Source organism: Passer domesticus, chromosome 1 (assembly GCF_036417665.1).
Source record: "Passer domesticus isolate bPasDom1 chromosome 1, bPasDom1.hap1, whole genome shotgun sequence".
Classification (NCBI taxonomy): Eukaryota; Metazoa; Chordata; class Aves; order Passeriformes; family Passeridae; genus Passer; species Passer domesticus.
In genome coordinates, this window is record NC_087474.1 from 118,427,260 (window position 1) to 118,447,418 (window position 20,159).

General features: G+C 35.8%; 2 long non-coding RNA genes and 1 other non-coding gene across 7 annotated transcripts in view; all 3 read right to left on the reverse strand.

The window, feature by feature from the left end:
• LOC135278626 (uncharacterized) overlaps window positions 1–20,159 on the reverse strand; it is a 142,892-nt gene that overhangs the window by 81,673 nt on the left and 41,060 nt on the right. The window lies entirely within an intron of this gene.
• Window positions 1,058–20,120, reverse strand: LOC135278612 (uncharacterized). 5 transcript variants are annotated; one of them, XR_010346067.1, is made up of 5 exons: window positions 20,041–20,120; window positions 19,641–19,848; window positions 15,405–19,359; window positions 11,132–11,590; window positions 1,068–10,067 (listed from the first exon to the last, which is right to left on the reverse strand). It is a non-coding gene; the product is annotated as an uncharacterized LOC135278612 (long non-coding RNA). The 5 variants fall into 5 exon arrangements; XR_010346066.1 differs by having other exon boundaries at window positions 1,069–11,590; window positions 15,405–15,616; window positions 15,706–19,359; XR_010346065.1 differs by having other exon boundaries at window positions 1,069–2,523; window positions 2,603–11,590.
• On the reverse strand, window positions 3,414–3,484 carry TRNAG-CCC (transfer RNA glycine (anticodon CCC)). The gene has a single exon. It is a non-coding gene; the product is annotated as a tRNA-Gly (tRNA).

Here is a 20,159-nt window from a genome sequence, read left to right on the forward strand (position 1 = left end):
GCTTAAGGTCTGAACAGCACTGTCATTTCTTCCTCCTCATAGGAGATGCACAAAAATAGCAACTGGAAATCTATTGCCTACCCACAGCTTGCTACTGGGCAGTCACCACTGATAACACAGTCAGTTCAGCAGCTGCTGATTTTTCCAGGTGTATTGGATTTGTGTGGGAACTTCTGGCAACAATGGGGCTACAGAATCATATAATGAACTGAGACTATAGGAGAAAGACTGTTCTGCAGACATCAAGGTCAATGGAGAAGGAGGTGGAGAAGGTACTCCAGTTGATGGAGCAGAAATTCCGCTACAGCCCATGGAGGTTATGTTGGAGCAGCATGGAGTTCTCCCCACACCCTGTGGAGAACCCCATGCTGGAGCATATAGATGCTTGAGAGGAGGCTGTGAACCTGTGGGAATCCTGCACTGGAACAGAGTGCATGAAGGACTTGTGGAAGTGTGGAGAAAGGAGCCCACAGCTGACCAGGTTTGCTGGCAGGACTCTAATTCTGTGAAGAACCCATCCTGGAGCAGTCTGCTCCTGAAGAACTGCACTCTGTGGAAAGGACTCATGCTGGAACAGTTTGTGAAGAGCTGAAGTTCATGGTAAGGACATTTCACGTCCATGCAGGACAATTTCACGGACGATTGTCTCCTGTGGAACATTGTTTACACTCGAACAGGAAAAGAATGTGAGGAGTCCTCCCACTGAGGTGGAAGTAGCATCAGAGACAACATGTGATGAACTGGCCACCCCATCCCCTGTGCCACTCTGGGGAAGGAGGTAGAGAAAATTGCAAGTCAATCATATGCCCAGGAAGAAGGAAGGGATGGGAAGAAGGTGTTTTTAAGATTATTTGACTTCTCCATGTCCTGTTAGGGATTATGTTGTTAATAAATTCAACTGATATCTCCTTGCTCAGTCTGTTTTGCCTGTGATGGTGTTCAGTGAGTGATCTCTCCCATTCCTTATCTCAACCCATGAACCCATTGCTATATTTTCTCTCCCCTGTCCAACTGAGAAGGGAGGTGAGCAGCTTGGTGGGCACTTGGCATGCAGCCAGGGTCAACACACTACACTTGCAAAAACAGCTTAAAGAACAACAAACTCCAAAAAAGTAACACTGCAGTCAAAATTGGAAAAAAAAAAGTTTTATAAAAATTAGTTAATTAAAAACTTTATTGTCTAACATCTAAAAATAAAATACTTGCAAGCCAAAGAGAGATTACTTACAGATACCACATTGGAGGCTTAAAATGTGAGAAAGCATTGACAGACTTTTTGGAAATATAAAAAAAAAATCAATGTCATTAACAGAAGGGGAACTATTAGTAGTGAGACAAAAGGTTGAAAATATGTCTAAAAGAGGAAAACAGAAAAGATCCTGAACTTTGCTTATTTAGATATAAAAATGCAACAGGCAAGGTAAACAAGAGTATTTGGAAAAACCTGCAAGAGACATAAACCAAGTACTTCTTCAAACACATCTGACAGGAAGTTTACTAGAGACAAAGTAAGGCAAACCGATGATCACAAGGACTTAAAGACACTTATCATGAACACTCAGAAAACAAAGCATGATAGGGGGGAAAAAGAACCCAAATTCCAAAATAGATAAAATCTGTAAAGTCCTAAGAAGCAATCTCATATTATTGAATAACTCATTAATTATTGAATTACTATTAAAAAAATTTGCTTCCAAATGGAAAACTTGATGCACAGGAGAGGGATCAGCATGACCAGGCAACAGTGTCTAAAAATTCGTTCATTTTCTGAAGGATTCAATTAGAATGTGAGAAGGGATATACGGGTGATTGATAGAGTCTACTTGAACTGCTAAGTGATATTTGATAAATACGTTTTAATAAAAGGATGTAAGACAGCAAATAAGCAGAGGCTTTATCTGAATCACCTCTAAAATCCTAATTTCTAAGACTAACAACTAACAATCCTTAGATACTTAAACCATAAAATTCCCCTGATTGTACGGTGGAATATTCATTTGTGTAAATATTTCAGCACACAGCAGTGGCCCTCAAATTGACCTTGTGCCACTGAGCACCACCCTCTGGGCTTGGCCATTCAGCTAATTTTCAGTTCACCTCACTGTCTGCTTATCTAGCCCTTGGATCAATAGCTTGTCTATGAGGATCTTAATGGGAGACAGTGTAAGTCCAGGCAGACAATTTCCACTGTTCTCCACCTGCCTACCAGGCCAGTTACTTCTGTTTGATAACTGGTCCAGCATGACATTTCTTTGGTGAATCCTTGCACACTACTCATGATGACTTTCTTGCCTTTGTGAAACATACCTTGAAAATGTTTTGTGGGATTAACTGCTCCATCATTTTCTGTGGATTGAGGCAAGGGCGACTAGTCTGTAGATCCCATGGGATTATGAATCTCCATTTTGAATAAGTACTGACCGATCTGATTCCTTTCCATGAAGTATATCCATTCCTTTCTCCAGCTTTTCCTCTTGGTCTCTGGGACCCAGGATTCCTGAAGACTGGCTCTTGCAGAACAGACTGGAGAAAAGAAGGAATTCAGTACTGCAGCATTTTCCTGTGCCATCAGGTTCCCTGCCCCAAGCAGCAATGGGCTCACATTTTCTGTAGTCCTCCTTTTGTGATGTCTGGACTTAAAGTCCTTCTTGTTGTCTTTGATATTTCTTGCCTGAAGAAATATCATTTTGGCTTCAACTTTTCCAACTGCATCTCTACATGCTCATACAATGCTGCTGTATTTCTCCTAGGTTGCCTGTCCCTGATTCCACTTTCTGTATTGCACTCTCTATATTCTTCTTTTTTGCATCTGAGTTTTGCCTGGAGCTCCTTGTTCATCCATGCAAGCCTCCTGGCATTTTTGCCTGACTTCCTATTCATTGGAATGGACGGCCCTTATGTTTGAAGGAGATGAGATTTGAATACTAAACAGCTTTTTTTGGCCCCTCTTCCCAAATATAACATAAAACTATCAATTTTGGATGAGAAGGAAGTGTCAACGATAGCCCTTATATCTGAAAGTGTTAGATTGGTCAAAAAGTCTCAGTTAATCTCTTTTATGATGAATGGCCATGTACAGGATATTTCATACCAGTGCAGTGGTATGTTAGTTATATGGCTGATAAGTTCAAAATACAAGTAAGTTACTATTTCCAGAATTCTTAGGTCACATACAAAATTTATTTACATAAAAGCAAACTTTCAGTAGAAGTGAACTCTTTAACAGAAGCAAACTTAAAATACCACTCAATTACACAGCTGGATTACAAAGAAAAAGCCCACAGCAACTTAGTTGTCCTGCCCAAAATTCAAGCAATAAAAAGCATAAAATAAGAGACAAAACACATATGTTACTGAATTACATTAAACCTGCAATATAGGTATTTCACAGGCTATGATCAGGAAATTATCCATGCACCAGCTGGGAATCGAACCCAGGTCACAAGAATGGGAACCTTGCATGATACCACTACACCACTGGTGCTTTCCTCCAGTCTCCCTTTATTCAGTATTATTTCACTCTAATCCCAAGAGATCTACTAGCAAGAACCTCAGTTACCCTGCCTCAGAGGCAGGTCATAACAAGGACTATGCAGGAAAAAGAGTTTTCTATCTCAAAAAACTACCTAAAGAACATAACACATATCCTAAAATACTGGCAAGAGGTCACTGGACAATTAACTACTCTCTTTTCCTAGGGGAAGTTTTGAAAGAGTAAACATGGAAAACCCTAAAAAAGTCTTCTGTTTGTTTCTTAAAATATATATAGTCAATCTTCTTTTGGTGAAGGCAAAGGTAAATAGCTTCAAAGATTCCTTCCAAAATGTCTATAGTCATAACAAGACTTAGATTTCAAAACAGTAAAGCCAAGACTGTAATTTGTCTCAACAGTGCAGAGTAAGCAGATGCGTGCTGAAGCTGGAAAGAAATGAAAGGAACCAAATGATAATTGTTCCATTCTGACTGCCTATAATTTTCACATGGAGCAAAATTGTTTTGATGTATACACAGCTACCCATGACTCTGGAAGTCAAAGCACTTTCAGCATGGATGCAAGAAAAACATAAATATTCCAGGCAGAAAAGCAAGTGGACTGCAGCTGAAAGAAGTTCTTTGGTGCAATGCGTTCCATGGTCCACTTCATGTACAGGTGTTGAAACTTTTATCACAGCTTCTGCAGCTTACTCAGGAACTCTGCCCCATTTGAGAAGCAATACTAAGTGTTTAATTTTTGAAATTAATTAATTTATTATTTATTTTAATTAATTGATTAATTTGAATCTTTTCCAAAGATTTCATGCATTTAGCAGCTGTATGTAGCATGAAGATGTGAGTTTTCCTGGTCAGATAATACCTGTAAGATATAGTCAGTCTTCATGGAAATTGAGTTAATATCAGGTTAAGTGTACTGCTTTTCCTCAGCTTCTTTCACTCAAGATATCTAACATAATATGAAGGAAAGGTAACACAAAGGAAGAAATTAGTGGAAGACCAAAAATTTAAGGTTTCTGAGCAGAACCAAATATTCTGCCTCTCTCATAGCACTTAATGGCAACTCTCCAACTATATTTATTTACAACCTTTGTTTAAAACAAATTTCTTATTCAGTAAAGATAACTCCAGAAAAGATAAGAGAAGACTTTCAAATAAAAAGACCTACAAACAGCCCTCTTTTTTGTCCTTGCACTCAGTAACACACAAGAGGAATGGACACAACTTCTAATTTTTAGGAGAGATTAGCAATTGCTTTCTTCCTAAAGATCTAATATGTTAGATGCAGGCTAGTGGTTTTTAAAGTAAAACTGAGAAAATGAAGGGGTGCAATAAAACAGCATTCCAGAAAGTCCATGTAAGAGTTAACTTACATTATCATAAGAAAGCAATAAAAAGAAATTTGGGGTTGTATCAGAAGCAGAATTCTGTTTTATAGTAAAGATACAGAATGCATTTCTTCTGAATTGAATATTACATTTAGCCTACACTCATTATTTCCTCTGACTAGAGTAAATGGCAGCCTGAGAAGATATTTCCTTCTCAAGGGAGGGTTTCAGATCATCCTTTGAAGACATACATAGAGCTCCTGGAATCCCTCAGTACTGGGAACTCCATAATTTGTCATTCTCTGGGACTTGAATATGAATTTTCACATGCACTTCTTGAATTCCCAAACACGTGGAAGGACAACGAGCAGGACACACTCATAGCAATACCAATTATATGTGACATAGACAACACTCTAAGGATTTATCTTGTGAATGTCCCCAGTCTTTCTATGATCTGTAAAGTTTTAGTGTACAACCTGGTCTCAGTGATTCTCAAATATGCTTTCTGACAACTCACATCTCAATCCTGATTCTATTTGTCTCTACAAATTCTTACAAGCCTGAGTTTCCTCTTTCAGCTTATCAGTTAATACTTCCAAAACAGGTAAGATCTTTCTCCATTATTACAGGTACAATTAAATAAAAATTCTGTTGATCAAGAAAGATATCAATGAAATTGAAAATAATAAATTTAGAAAGCTGTCACTAATTTCAAAATATTCTAATAATCCCAATAAGTAGTTTCATCAACATCAGAACTAATGAAGCCTGATTTATTACTCATTTGTGTCCCATCATTGATTTACACTGGTGTGTTAAGGTATGAGCTCTGACTTGGACCATTAATAAGGACTCTGGACATAACTCCTCCTTTTTTCATCATCTGATCCCCTCCCTTTTCCCACACCTCTTATAGGGAATTTTTGGCATCTAGTAAGGAATGTTTTCCTGCTGACAGGATGTATTTATTCAACTCAGTCATCAATTTCTACAAAAATTGTAGGAATCTAATTATTTTCAAGAAATCTTTTCAGATGACTTCGTTGAAACCAGACAATAAAATCCAAAGTTTCTCGAGGATAAAGATGATAGCTATCAGATAAATAAAACCAGCATACAATCAGAGTTCAAAGGAAGAGGAAACTAAAAAAATGTGATTTTTTTTCTGCACTGAGAATATTATGTACAGTATTGTTTAAAATACAGACATTTGGAATCAATAAACTGAAGAGCTACAAAATATATGTGCATATCTTAAAAGAATTCACAGAAAATAGAGAAAAATAATATTTAAGATTCTACGCTTATAACCATCACAAATGAAAAAAAGACCATGATAAAAGCTTTTACCAAAATGTTTTGGGGACTGAGGTTTCTGTTTAAAAAAATCCATTTCAGAATCTTCCTCATTTTCAAGGTACATATTTTCTTTCTTTCTTCCTATATTATATTGCTGGCACTAACTATTTCTTATTTTTTGCACAAACTCTCTATTTTTTCCCCTCATGTTCTTAATTTTTACATTTCAAACTCTCCAATGCTTCATTAATATTTAGAATCCTTTGATTTATGGTGAGTAGATTGCTTTCCTTGATGGATTTCTAATGAACATTAAACCATTAAGACACTTTGACATAAGCTGAAATTATTTCAGGCCAACACAGAAGGCACAAGTATGCAAGTATTTTAATTAATTTACAGTAAAAAAAAAGAAAAGAAGGTACTGATTCTTCCACAGTTTTTATCATTTAAGAAGCAGCATCTGATAATTTTAAACTCTCATCTCCTTGGGCTGCTATTTTGTTATTCAAATATTCTATATAAAAAATATATTGTAAAGTAAGCAATACAAATTTCTCATGTTTCTTTGTGATAATAAACAATATTTTTTAAAAAATCTAAAAGGAAGTTTATTAAAGAGCAGTTAGGGATGTTTCATGCTATTGTGTGCATTTGTGCATTGGCCTTGAAGGATATCCTGGCAGACTCTCTAGGCTTCACAATCTCAGTGAGAGCACAATCACAGCCTGCTAACTCACACTTGACATATGTGGTATAACTAAGCAGAATACCCCAAGTTTTTCCTCAGCCTTAAGACTTTACTTAACATCTCAATATCTCTCTTAATTTGAATCATGCAGAGATTCATAGCATCACAGAATAGTTTGGGTTGGGAGAACCCTAAAGATCATCTGATTCCAACCCCCTTTGCCACAGAAAGGGACACCTTCCACTAGATCAGGCAGCTCAGGGCCCTATCCAACCTGGTCTTGAACACTCTCATGGATGGAGAATCCATAATTTCTCTGCTCAAATCAATGATGGATCAATCAGTAGAGCTTAAGGGAAAACGAGGATGTTAGGGAAGCAACCATCTAGAGGATAAGGAAATAATTTAAAGTGGTTTTAGATGGAGAAAGGCATAACTGTTCACATGAAGCCTAATAAACTTTGTTTCCTTCCCTGTCCTTCCTCTGCAAAAGTTGAAACAACACCACATCCTATACATTTCATATAGTGATGAGAGTCCAACTGGAATATGACCAGGCAACAAACATGTTGTTTGGTCTAGCAAGATCAAGGTTGATAATAAAAGTCTTAGAGAACAATATATGTGAGAAAATCACGACAGAATTGGGATACAGGTACTTTAAATGGCATGTAATTTCCTACTGGTACCTCAAGCATCTGATAAAGAACAGATTTCCATATGAATCTTTGTGACTGTGTCCCAGCAGCTAAGGAGGAACTTGTTATCTTGACCAGAATGTCACAGCTCTGCTGTACTTCTCTAGGGTTCTGGCAATTGTCCATGAATGGCTGCACCTTCCTAAATATTTGGGGACTGAAAGTCCTGACCTGAATGATTGTGGATTCTAAAGCATGATCTGAGAAAAAAAAACTGCAATGAAGCACCTTTACTAACCTAGAAAGAGGAGATAAAACCCAAAATGGATAAGCCTCCCAATGTGTAAAATACTGCGAGAAATATAATGCCCCAACCCTGAAAATGTTCAAGGCCAGGCTGGATGGAACTTTGGGGAACCTGGACTAGTGGGAGGTGCCCCTGTCCTCAGCAAGGTCCTGGAACTAGATGATATTTAAGATCCCTTCCAATCCAAACCATTCTGTGATTCTAAATATAGCTCAGGTGAAGTGTAAGAAAGACAAAGAGTTGGCTATATCTACAGGGGAAAAAAAATCCCAACTGATTAAGTATGAGCAAACTGTCCTAGTTTTTAAATTGCTAGTACATAGGGAAAACACTATTCAGAAATGTTTTTCACTCTTTCAATGCTTTTAGAGCAAATATTTTGACAGGAGTTACTTGAAATAATGTCACACTGTGCAGGTAATTAATGAAAACAAAAGAATAATAGTTAAGGATGAGAACAATTTTATAAGAAGGGTTTCTTCTAATCTTTCATAAACAAAGCCCAGGTAGATACAGAAAATAGGTTTAATCTATACAGATACCTTTTGTAATGTAAATCTGATTAGCATGATAAAAAGAAAACTCAGAGTTGTCCTTACAGTGTCAAAAGTTGTAACACTCCTAATAGATCACATATAACATTTAAAATCAGCATGAATTAACACAAGAAAAAAGAGCTAAGAAAAACAATGCCAAAAAACATTCGTTCACATCACTTATTCTGTCTTCAGACTTACTGGTGTATGTGACAATTGTCATGTTCTAATTTGGGTCTGATTCAAACCCCAGTGAAGAAACTGAACACAAACCCAATATTTTCCTGATTCCTAAAATAACTCAATTACCTCTGAAATATTTTATGATGATCAGAAGAATAATTTTGAACTTTCTGAATATCTATTGTTATTTACAAAAATATACTCAGTTTGTTGATTTAGCCATGTTTTTGAAGGAAATTTGCAACAACAAATCAGATTTTTGCTCAACTTGGCTCACTTTTCGGTGGTCATCTAATGGAGCAGTTCCATGCACCACAATATCCCTGCTGTGCATATCTGTCTTTGTATTGTCTTGGTCTTAATAACCAGGTGGTACCTGCTGAAGTATATCTGGTTGTCAATCCCAGATGGAAATATATGTAGAAAGAAAAATAAAAGGACAAAAAAGGTTTATTAATAAGTATTTTCTCTATTTGAATATAGTTGTGTTCTAGCAATTGCTGGCACCACCAATAGAAAAGAACTGTAATATACAGCTGAAAAAAAAAAAGGCAAGAACATGGCTGTTGGTGGTTGCAATATGACTGTATCTTTGCTTTTTTGAGGGGGGTGCTTTGGGGATTTTTTGTTAAATTCTGGGTATGCTTGGTATAGTCAGCTTCTCAGAAATCCTCCATATTGTATATTCTGGATTTGATCATTAGCAGGACCTATTTATCAAGATGGACAACCCATAACGGTACTGAGCATGTACAAGGGAATGAATTTCGTATTTATTTGCACTGGTATATATACACACATTTTTTACATACATGTAAAAAAAAAAAAAATAATCCAGATTCTGTTGTGAGCATCTACATTTTCTAAGCATTTTCTACTGGCTCAACAGGAGCTGTCAATTAACTGAAAACTCATAGTCTGGCTCTGTGAGGAGCTCCAGTTCAGATTTTAGACTACAAAGTACAAGATTTAAAAATTAGTTATGGAAACATAGAAGAAAAAGTGGAAAATTGTAAATAAAATAGAGCACAATTATGCATGATATAAAATTGTATCACATGCCATGTCAGATTAAAAAATCTGGTAACTTCAGAGGACAGTTATGCTGTCCCACTACCTGCACACATTATTCCAGATGGTTTGAGAAGATAAATATTAGGCAGATATGTGCCCAGAAATGAAAAATATGGAGGTAACTTACAAAACCATAAAATGGTTTGATGATATTTTTAATAATTAAAGCAGAAAAGTAATACTAAAAATAATGAACAAGAGATCTCTACTGAATTTACCACCTCTAATTTTAAAATCTGTATTTATATTTTTACTTATACAGAGAATCTTAACTCTTACACATACAATATATTTAGGGATTCATGTACTTTTCAATAACAGATACTCATTTACTTGCTTGTTTATAAATATTCAAGACTCAATTTGCTGTTCCAACATTTTACATCTTCCTGGATTTCTGCTTTTTGCTCCACTAACTCCTCAAGGTGTTTTTCATCCTTTATAATCTTCTCTTCTGTTTCTTTTAACTTCATACAGTATTTGGTCCAAATAAATTCAGAATGCTTTAACTCATTCCTAATAGAAATACACACAAAATGAATCCATCTATTTGGAAATACTCCAAGGTAGTCCCTCTCCATAAAGGAAAATGTAAAGTAGATCTGAATTAGTAAAAATTTATTTTGATTCTCTACTATGTTACTTGAACAGGTAAGCATGAGATAATTTCAAAATATCCACCCTGGGAGGTAGATGCAATTTCAGCTGGAGCTACTCATGCTACCAGTTCACTCTCACTTAAAGCCCGCCAACATTACACCTTCTAATTGGACCTCTGAGCAGGTATTGGAGTAGATAAAGAAAGGCTTTTTTCATACCTCACATGTTAACTAAACAAAATAGGAGTTAGCATTCTGCTAGTGGCTGAATCTAGCTCAGAGCCATCCTCATTTCATCAATCCACTGAGCTGTAATTTTGTGGACAAATGTCATTTGTGACATTAAATTTTTCACTGACATAAATTGTTCATGCTAAAAGGAACTTGAAGGCAAGGTCAAAGGAGGGGTTAAGGGCCTTGTTTTCACTCTGAATAGCAGATTTAAGAGCATTATAGGAAGGAAAACTTGCATAATTACAGAACAAGATACTAATAACTGCAACAATTGTGAGGAAAACACTCCCATGAGACATGGTTATAGACCTCATTATAGGCTGCAGAAATTGTGTTTTTCTAACACTTGTGAATGGATTTGACAAAAAGGCAAAAGAAATAGAGGCATATCAGATAAAAATTTTACAATGGCTGCTGGAGTTTGTCCATTATTTTTATCACTGTTTCAGCAGGCAGAAAAAAGTTTTCTCCATGCAGCCAAGAGAACTATTCTGGTCAATAACATATTCCAAAGTGTGTCTTATACTGTAAAATAAATCCACCACTGCAGAACTAAGACTAACAATACCTGAGTTTTAGAGACAACTATTGCAGTACAACCCAAAAAAACCCCTCCAATAAGACAAGAGGAAACAATCATAAAAGTCACTTCATCGCTAATTCAAGAGCCTTTTCTGCAAGATTGTTTGAGACATTCTTCATTTACTTGCTTCCAAGGTTTCATCTAATCCTGAAGTATAGACTTACCTTGCCAGGTGTCACAGGCTGTGTATAGCACGAGTGTGAAGCTCAGCATTTTGAACTCCTCCACTTCCTCAGGTCCCACCACCCATGAAACAGACATATAAATAGTATTTGGCACTATTCTAACAACAGACATGTAACAGTCATAGGCTGTAATTTTCTTCTCATATTGCCTATCAGCCACAACTTTCTGAATCGTAGCTGTCATGAAAAATTACAGCAGCACCAGCCACAATGCGTGTGTGCAAGCCACAGACTGTGCCGCGTGATTTATAACAGCTTCAGTATTTTCAGCTTCGTGCAATCTTCATCATTTTCTCAGTGATGGCACTGAACATAAAGAAAAGAGTATGAACTGCAGAGCAGTCTTTCAAGTCTGTGCCACCACAAATCTTGCTCATGCCTATCAATGTTACGTTATTCTAGTCCTCCTCAGACGGCAGCTGAAGGAATCTACTTCCTCTGTAATGTAAGCATGACTTTAGTTACCATTTTATCAAATGGCTGCAAAAAAAATTAAAATACACAGTAAAAAAACCCAACCAAACAAACAAAAACACACAAAAACCCCAAACAAACAAACAAAAACCCCAATAAATCAGAACTCCCCAAAACCCCAAAATAAATGCTTCACTGAGGGATAGAAAAAAGAGTTTTCTACTTGAATTTTTCTGAAAATGCTGATATTCCTAAAACCACTGGTATCATTAGCATTTCCAGTTTAAATGACAGTCATGCAAAGCAGTTTACAGGGTGCACAAGGGTCCATGTCACTGTCATATGATATGAAAAGGAAATTGTATAGCTAGGTGAAACAGAAAATATACATGGCATATTTCTGTCAGTATAGATGATTAATTTTGGTATTATTTACCTTTTGCCATTATTATGGGGATTTTACTTATATAATGACTTTTTTCAAAAGAACAAAGGGAATTTTAAAGCATCTCAGAACAAAGGTTAGCTACAGGAAAACACTACACTTCCTATCTTGCACATGAAACAATCTCAAGCACCACAATCTCCACCAAGATTACCAAAAACTCCGGAAAAACTGCCCGTGCTGCTCTACAACTACTAAGCAAGCAAACAGCTGTGACACAATGACAGAATTTAGAGGGAACTGTACAAAATCTTGCACAAAAATCCTTTAAAAAGTGAAGTAATCACAAGACAAAAAAACCCCCTAATATTAAGTAAAAAATGAATAAGTAAGATCAGATGATCAATTTTCATCGAAAAAATATGTTGGAGGAGTGTATCTCAAAATCCCATATCTGCTGTTTTGACATATTTACAAATTATGTGAAAGGGCAGAAGCAGTGAAATTAAAAGTCTGCATATAATGTGATTACAATAGGAAAGGTCAAAATAAGCTTAAAAACTTAAAAAAAAATCAGGACAAACTAAGCAACTGGGGAATAAATCAGCACATACCATTTCAAGTCCAAACTCAAAGTAAAAGATCAGAGAAATTAAGCACATCTTAAAATTCTATATTAACTGTTTCTACTTGAGAGAAACACATACATATTTCCACCAACATGTCTACTCAAGATTTAGCACAGTTAAAGAAGTTAAGAAGGTTAAATTAAGCAAGAAATGGGATAGAGAATATAAGAATAAGAAACAAAAGTAATACATCCCTTGTAAATTCAGTGACATGGCTTAAGTTGGAATATTCTTTGTATTACGTTTCAACCCATTTCAGAAAACTATATCACAGAAATTAAAAGAAATGTCAGGGCATCTTAGAAAGGTCCTAAAATACAGAATTATTAATGCACATTGAAAATAATGAAAATTGCTTTAGAATAAAGAAATTAACAATGAACATAGAAGTCCAAAGTCACAGAGAATATAATCTAGTGAAGAAAGTTGACAATACACAGAAATATTTATTATATATACACCTTAAGACTTCAACTCCTAAACTACAGCAACTTGTCTACAATGGGAAAAAACCAAATAGCTGCTGAGCACACTCTATAAATACGAATCAATAAGGAATAAAGTTTAATAGTATGTATATGATGGAAGAGGAAAAAAAGGAAAGAAAATAGGAAAGAAAATATACTTTTAACAATATTCTTCCTCGCGTTACATGATAAAATCACCTTCAGCAACAGTTACTATAATGAGAGTATCTGAATGCATAGTAATAAATCACATGACATTTTGGTAATACATCTTACTCAGTACCTGATCTTTACCATAATTAAAATCAACATGAGGTTTGCAATGAACTTAACAAGTTACAGAATCAAGGTCCATGCTTTCTGATTTCTCTCAGCTGGAACCCACAAAGGAGCTAATGAGTATTTGATCAGTTCATCTACATATCCATATTTAAACAATAATTAAAATTCCAAACTTTATGAAGGCATTGTGAAGCTTGCATTCCCAGGCTCATATACATTAAAAACAAGTATTATTTTGTACTTTTCACACACCTCTTCTTTTGCTTAGATATACATAGTGATGTTAATTGAAGAATTATATAGTAATTTTCAAAAGTCACTCCCGCTTTGTCAAGTGTTATTACAAAATTCTGATCTTAGGTTTTGTGTAATAAAATACTTCCACTTTAGCTATATATCTGACCACAATTTTAATTTTTCATATACTAACATTGTTTTCAGAGTGTAAACTAAATTCTGTAATTAAGAAGTTAAATCTTAGTTACTAAGATTTAACTAAAAACAAATGTATTGACTGTGGATATATCTTAGAGGTAATAAAATATAATTAGCAAATATATCTCTAAAACAATGTCAAAATTTTCCTGACTCAATAAAATCAAGATTTAGAAATTCACTGTAAATGTTAGGATCGGAATAGGAAAAATTTAGATATGGTGAAAAAAGAAACAAGTCAGAGAGAAACACTTAGATTTCCAATATTTCTAAGCTATCCATCTTAGAGGAAAATACAGTTTTTGATCCTACACTGACTCATTCTTCCTGAAATGTGGACAGTTTGGATCATAGTACAAGTGCATCACCATGTTACGAGTGCAAGGCCAGAACTCCTCAAACAGCAACATCATTTGAGTGAATGCATGTTACCAAGATGCCTCCTGCTCCTATATTAGGGGTGAACTTGTTACAGAGACCTGTGAGCCTTCTTTAGTTCTGCTCTTTAGTGCCAATGACAAAGAGATCCACAGTGATGCAATATCTCAAAGAAATGAGATTATTGCATCTAAGCAACCTTCCCTTGTTCAAGAATGTGTCAGTAAGGTTTCTGACCTGCAAGCACAGATCTCCCTGGACAGCAGACATCAAAAGCATCCATCTTATTAGACAAAGAAATGAGTTCCTGATGTTGATAATACCTAGGTCAAAATAAAGTGTAAGAGTGCCCTGCTCTTCAAAAGTCAGGGTTACTTTCTGCTTCAAGGCTAAATAACTTGTAAGATTCTGAGGCAGGCAGCAAGTACTCCTGTGGGACTAAAAGAGGTGTTTCAAGGTCTTGAGCCCTGGACAGTTTTTGTAATAAAGATGCTAATGTTTGTTATCGAAACAAACTGAAAATGACACAACCAACCCACATTATTTTAATCAGATGCAGCTCTTAACTATGGCATACAGTGTACCATAAACAGTAAGCAAAACAACCACAGTTATTAATTCCAATTATTTCTTGAAGAAAGAACTTAACATTTAAAACCAAGAGAAAATGTCTGCAGCTACTTTGACCTCTTCTTTATGTATCTCTGAGAGTGAGTCCTTTCACAGAGGTGACTGGGATACCTTACTACCAAATTCTACTGTGCATCTTGTTTTATTCAAACATATCTTACTAGAGAAGTTGACATAAACTTTAAACAGAATAAAAATTTTTCCTATTTGGTACACCAAATGAAAATGTCACTCATGGTACTCTCTACTCTCTCAGTTGCTTGAATATTTTGTTTTGGACTTCATGGTAGACAAGCCTAGAAAATAGATTTCACTGACTGAATGCAGGCATTACAATGGGCAATCCTGGTTTGGGCTGGGATCCAGTTAATTTCCTCCAGAGTAGCAGGTATGAGGCTATGTTGGGTTTTTGTGCTGGAAATGGTGTTGTTTCCACACAGGAATGTCAGCAGGCCTTACACAGAGCCAAGCCCTTTTCTGTGCCTCACTCTAGCAGCAAGCAGGCTGGGGGTGCACAAGGAGACGAGGGGGACACAGCCAGGACAGCTGACCCCAGCTGACCAAAGGGATATCCCACACCATATGGCATCATGCTCAGCATATCAAGTTGCAGGGAGGAAGGGGTTGCTTACCAGTGATGGTGTTTTTCTTCTCAAGCAAATGTCAGATGTGATGGATCTCGGCTTTCATGGAGATGGCTGAACACCTGCCTGCCCGTGGAAGTGGTAAATTAATTTCTTGCTTTGTTTTCCTTGTGTGTATGGCTTCTTCTTTTTCTCTTAAACTGTCTTTATTTCAAACAGTGGCTTTTTTCATTTTTACCCTTCTGATTCTCCACACCATCCTGGCTCAGAGGAAGAGAGCAAGATGCTGTGTGGGGCTCAGGTGCCCACTGGGGTTAAACCACAACAATCAGTTATTCACATTGCTTACCTTTTGTCTTTTTAGAAAGTCTGGCTGTGTGCTGCTGGCTTGTAGACAATGAAAATGACCACATTTATTTCTGCTAGTAACAACCTCTGGAGTTCAATGATTTCTTGGCAGAGATGGGTTGGCCTATAGCATAAGATTCTTAGGTATATACAGATGAGAATGATCCTTGGCAAAGGATTCACTGAGCAGAAGTGAATAAAAGCTCTTACAGGCTTTACACCTGTGCTGGTGGTAAGAGTAGCTCTCATAGCTCACAGTCATATTTAAATGTCTAGAGAAAGACTGCCACAGCATTGTGGCATCACCCAGTTATCTCACTGACACAGACAGCCCATCTCCTTGAAGGAATCTAATGCTGCTGCCAGGAGCTTCACGAAATTCCACTGTTAGTCCAATAAACAGAATTCTCCTCTACAAATGATCTCTACAAAACATTGGTATGTTGCATTCACAGCACCTCCTGTGAGCTGAATGGATCAGTGTAAGGAAACAGAGATCCTGCAGTAAGAGAACATCAGTGTCTTCATTTTGAAGAGGCATGGCAGTAACCCGTGATGATACATGGATCGGTAGATAACAGGCACCCTTGAAAGTCCTTGTTTCTTTAAAAAATAAGAAATTTGGTAGCAAGAAACATTTATTCAGCTCCATAAGTGCTCCTTTACAGCTCTTAGGTAAACTAATGAGGCCAACTCTATAGTGACTTCAAATGAAAATGATCATTTAGAAGAAACAGGGAATGGGAGATGGACAATCCCTTGTAATGATCGTGCTGGATGGGAAATTGACATTTACTGAAATGAAGTTACCAAGGACTCCAGTTTGCACATACAACTCAATCATTAGCATTAGATTTACTGAATGAATGAAGCACAGTGATCAGGACATGTTTTCAACCCCTGCTGTACATGAGGCACTTTTTAACATCAGCTCTCTGGAATATCAGAACAGTGCATGCTGACCCAACTCAGGTAATGCAGAGAAAAACTTGAAACATGAAACTGCCCTATAAATTCCTAGTGAACCTAGGTAGTTCTGAACGAATAAGATGGACCAAATTTCATTATTTACTAAGAAATTTATATACTCCATAATTACCATGCATAGTTTTTTAAACACCTGATATTTGAAGAACAGGTGTTGTCACATGGCTGTGGAACTGGCCACTCAAGATATTTCAAAAGTTTATGACTGCTTTTCAATTGTTCCTGTGAGCTTTCCTCATCTCAAGTGAAAAAGAAAAGGCCACTATGTCACTTGCTACTTTGCCAGATAAAAGCTGGCAACGAGCCATGGGCATATGCAGCAAAGTCGAGTGTAATCTCTTACCAAACATCAAATATTTGATATTCTTGTTCTTTGGCACACTTATTCTTAGTGCTGACTCTTTGTCTGTATATTCAGAGATAGAAAGGAAGGATTATTTGTCAGTGACTGGCTGTATGTGGTGTCCAAGTGTTACTATAGCTCTACTTGATAATCCAGCAGTTAATAACCTGATAAGAGGTTACAGCAAGGAAACACTAACATAAGCCACTGCCATATAGAAGCTACCTTGCAATCCAATAAAGTAATTTTGCTGGTTTATTAAAAATAAGAAAATAGAAAAGGTATTTTGATAAATTCCAGTAATTTGTGCAGTAAGAATGATACCAAAGGGATTAAAAATTCATAAGCAGAAAATATGAGACAAAAGTGGCATGCTTTAGAAGTTCATTCATGGAACTTTATATTTGAATATAATTCTGGACATCATGTCTTCCTTATTCTGCTAATGGAAGCTAAGACAAAAGAGATAAACACGTATAATTCTATTATTTTAATTGAAGAAAAAAACCAAGAGAATTTAAAATAATTTCTACAAGGAAATTTTCTATAGTTTGGTTGCCTCTATTAAAACCAACAGGAAATTATAATACCATAGTGGAGAGCTCTTACTTCTATTGACTCAAAGCATCTCAGCATATTTAATTTTGTCATACACACAAGCATCTTTGTTCAGATTCTTCATCAATCCTTTTCATTCTCTTTTGTGTTTCTATGAATTCACAATGAACATCACTGCATATTTTTGATGTCAGAAAACAAGTTTTCTGAAAGAATTTATATAAAAGGCATATATAATGTTTGAAATGAAAAAGAAATTCCAAGATTTATCTTCTCCTTGTCCGTTTAAAAATTGATGTTTAAATTTGAAGTGCCAGGGAAAGACAACAGAATGCATTGTAAAATTGCACAATTTAAAAAAAATGCTAGCGAGAGGGCTTTCCTTCTGTTACAGAATTTTGGAGTTATTTTGAAAAGGTGGCTACTTTCATGGGAAGATAGTGACCTCTGGAGCAGAAAGAAAGAAATAATGTGCAAAGAAGCCACAGAGGTTTCACTCAGTAACCTGGCAAAATCATTACTGAAGCATCTCCTAGAGGGTGTGCAGCCTTGCAGAAAACACAATGACCATATTTTTTTAATGGGATAGATAATATTTGTGCACACAGTTTGTAACAGCTCTCAAATAGAGATATGCATGTCTGTTGCCTCTGCTTTTTAAAATACCACAAATATAAACAACATGATATAAAATCTTTATTAGAATCTAGCTTAACTTCACTGCTTAAATTAGTTCTCTGGCTATTAAAAACTAGATATTAAAAATTAAATAATTATTGTAATTGCAAAGGTAACTAAGTATCAGGTCCTTTTTTAAGATCATGGCAGGAAACCCCAAACCTGAGTAAGAAACAGTTAAATCAGAGCACAATAAAAGTCACAGATAATTTACTTGACATTTAAAAATTCTGTTGAAATGAAATATATAAATAAGATAAATACATATATGTAAAGACATATGAATACAATAACAATAAGTCTGTCTTCTTGTTATATGCAGTACCAATTTTTGGAAAGAAAGAAAGAAAATGCTCTGAAAAAAAGAGGGTTTTAAAATAGCCTTTAAAAACATTTTAAGTCTACTTTATGAGTTGTATTGAAGTACCTCTCAATATTTTAGTTGCATATATTTTAGGACATTAACATGGAAAAAAGACATCCAACTTAAAAAATAAACTGTTACTAACTTGATTTTTAATTAGTATTTCAGGCATATAGCACTGATAAAATGGTGATGTATTTAATAACTCAGAACTCATTCATGATAGTTCTTATATTATTTGTGTAATAGGCAATTAACTTTTTCATTTTAGAAGTATTTTGACACGACTTCAGAGTTCCCCAAAACTGAGTTAAAAATAAAACAAAAGAAACAACATTATGAATCACTTGCCAGAAAAGAGACCATTTTAGACTGTAAGTACCTTGAAAAGAGATTGTACTCTAGATTTGTACCTAAAAGGTATTATAGCAAATATATTGAAAACATAATAATTATTCCTAATATCTGAATTTGAAGTAGCACAGCATCCCTCCAGTTTTAAAAAATCAATTTTAAGTTACCAGTAACTTTGTTATACTTTGATTATTTAGACTGGCATCCTCCACATTAGGCATTTACCATTAAAAATATTATCAATATTACAATCAATAAATACCATAAGTAAATACATTAGAAAAATGTAAATCAACAGTAAAGATTCGTTGAATCTTGTAAACTTTTTTTGACAGCTTCTGACGTCTCCATATTTTGAAACACAGATGTCTCTGAAAAAAAGTGAAGAGTATCAATGCAAATATCACATATGTGGCTTCTACCTTTCCCAGGAAAAACCCCACATGAAGTCAGAATTACATTCCATGTATGTTTCAGAGCTATTTGTTAATGGCTGGCAGCACTGGCTGCCTGCATGTAGTGGTACAGGAGTACAAAATGTAAAGCAGACTTTGGTACTTCCAGCAGACTGCTGTTCTCTAAAAGGTGGAGAATATATCTCTACATATTGAAAAGACACTAAAAGAAACCTCTGTGTGTGATGTGGATTTACCTTTCCATACATCCTCCACAGCTGTGTCCTTGGATTCAGCTTTTCTTCCAGCAGAGGGCTGTGTTTCTTCACGAAGTCTATATCCTCCTGAATCTCTCTGTTGGCAGTTTCTTACATATTTGGTTCTGTTCCTGCAATAGCTGACAGCTTTTCCAATCAAAATGCCATCATAGCTCCAAGGTATCTTAAACACATGTGTAATATTCTGCTGAAAAGATAATTAGCATAACAAAATGTGGGTATCTGAATGACACCATGAATAACTAGTGAGATTAGGAAATATCACAATGCTAAGACTTGCAAAATTTTGCTATAAGTTTCTTTGAAGGCTGAGAAAGGACATTGATGAAAAAGGATCACCAGATACGGCATTAGGAGTGGATCTGGTTTATAAACTCACACTTAGTTATCCTAGAATGTGAGTAAAGCAACTGCTCAAAGCTGGGATGGTTCTGTTTTCATGAAGGAAATGAAAACACCTCGCCTTAAGGCATATGTAGAGGAGACTATTATGACACA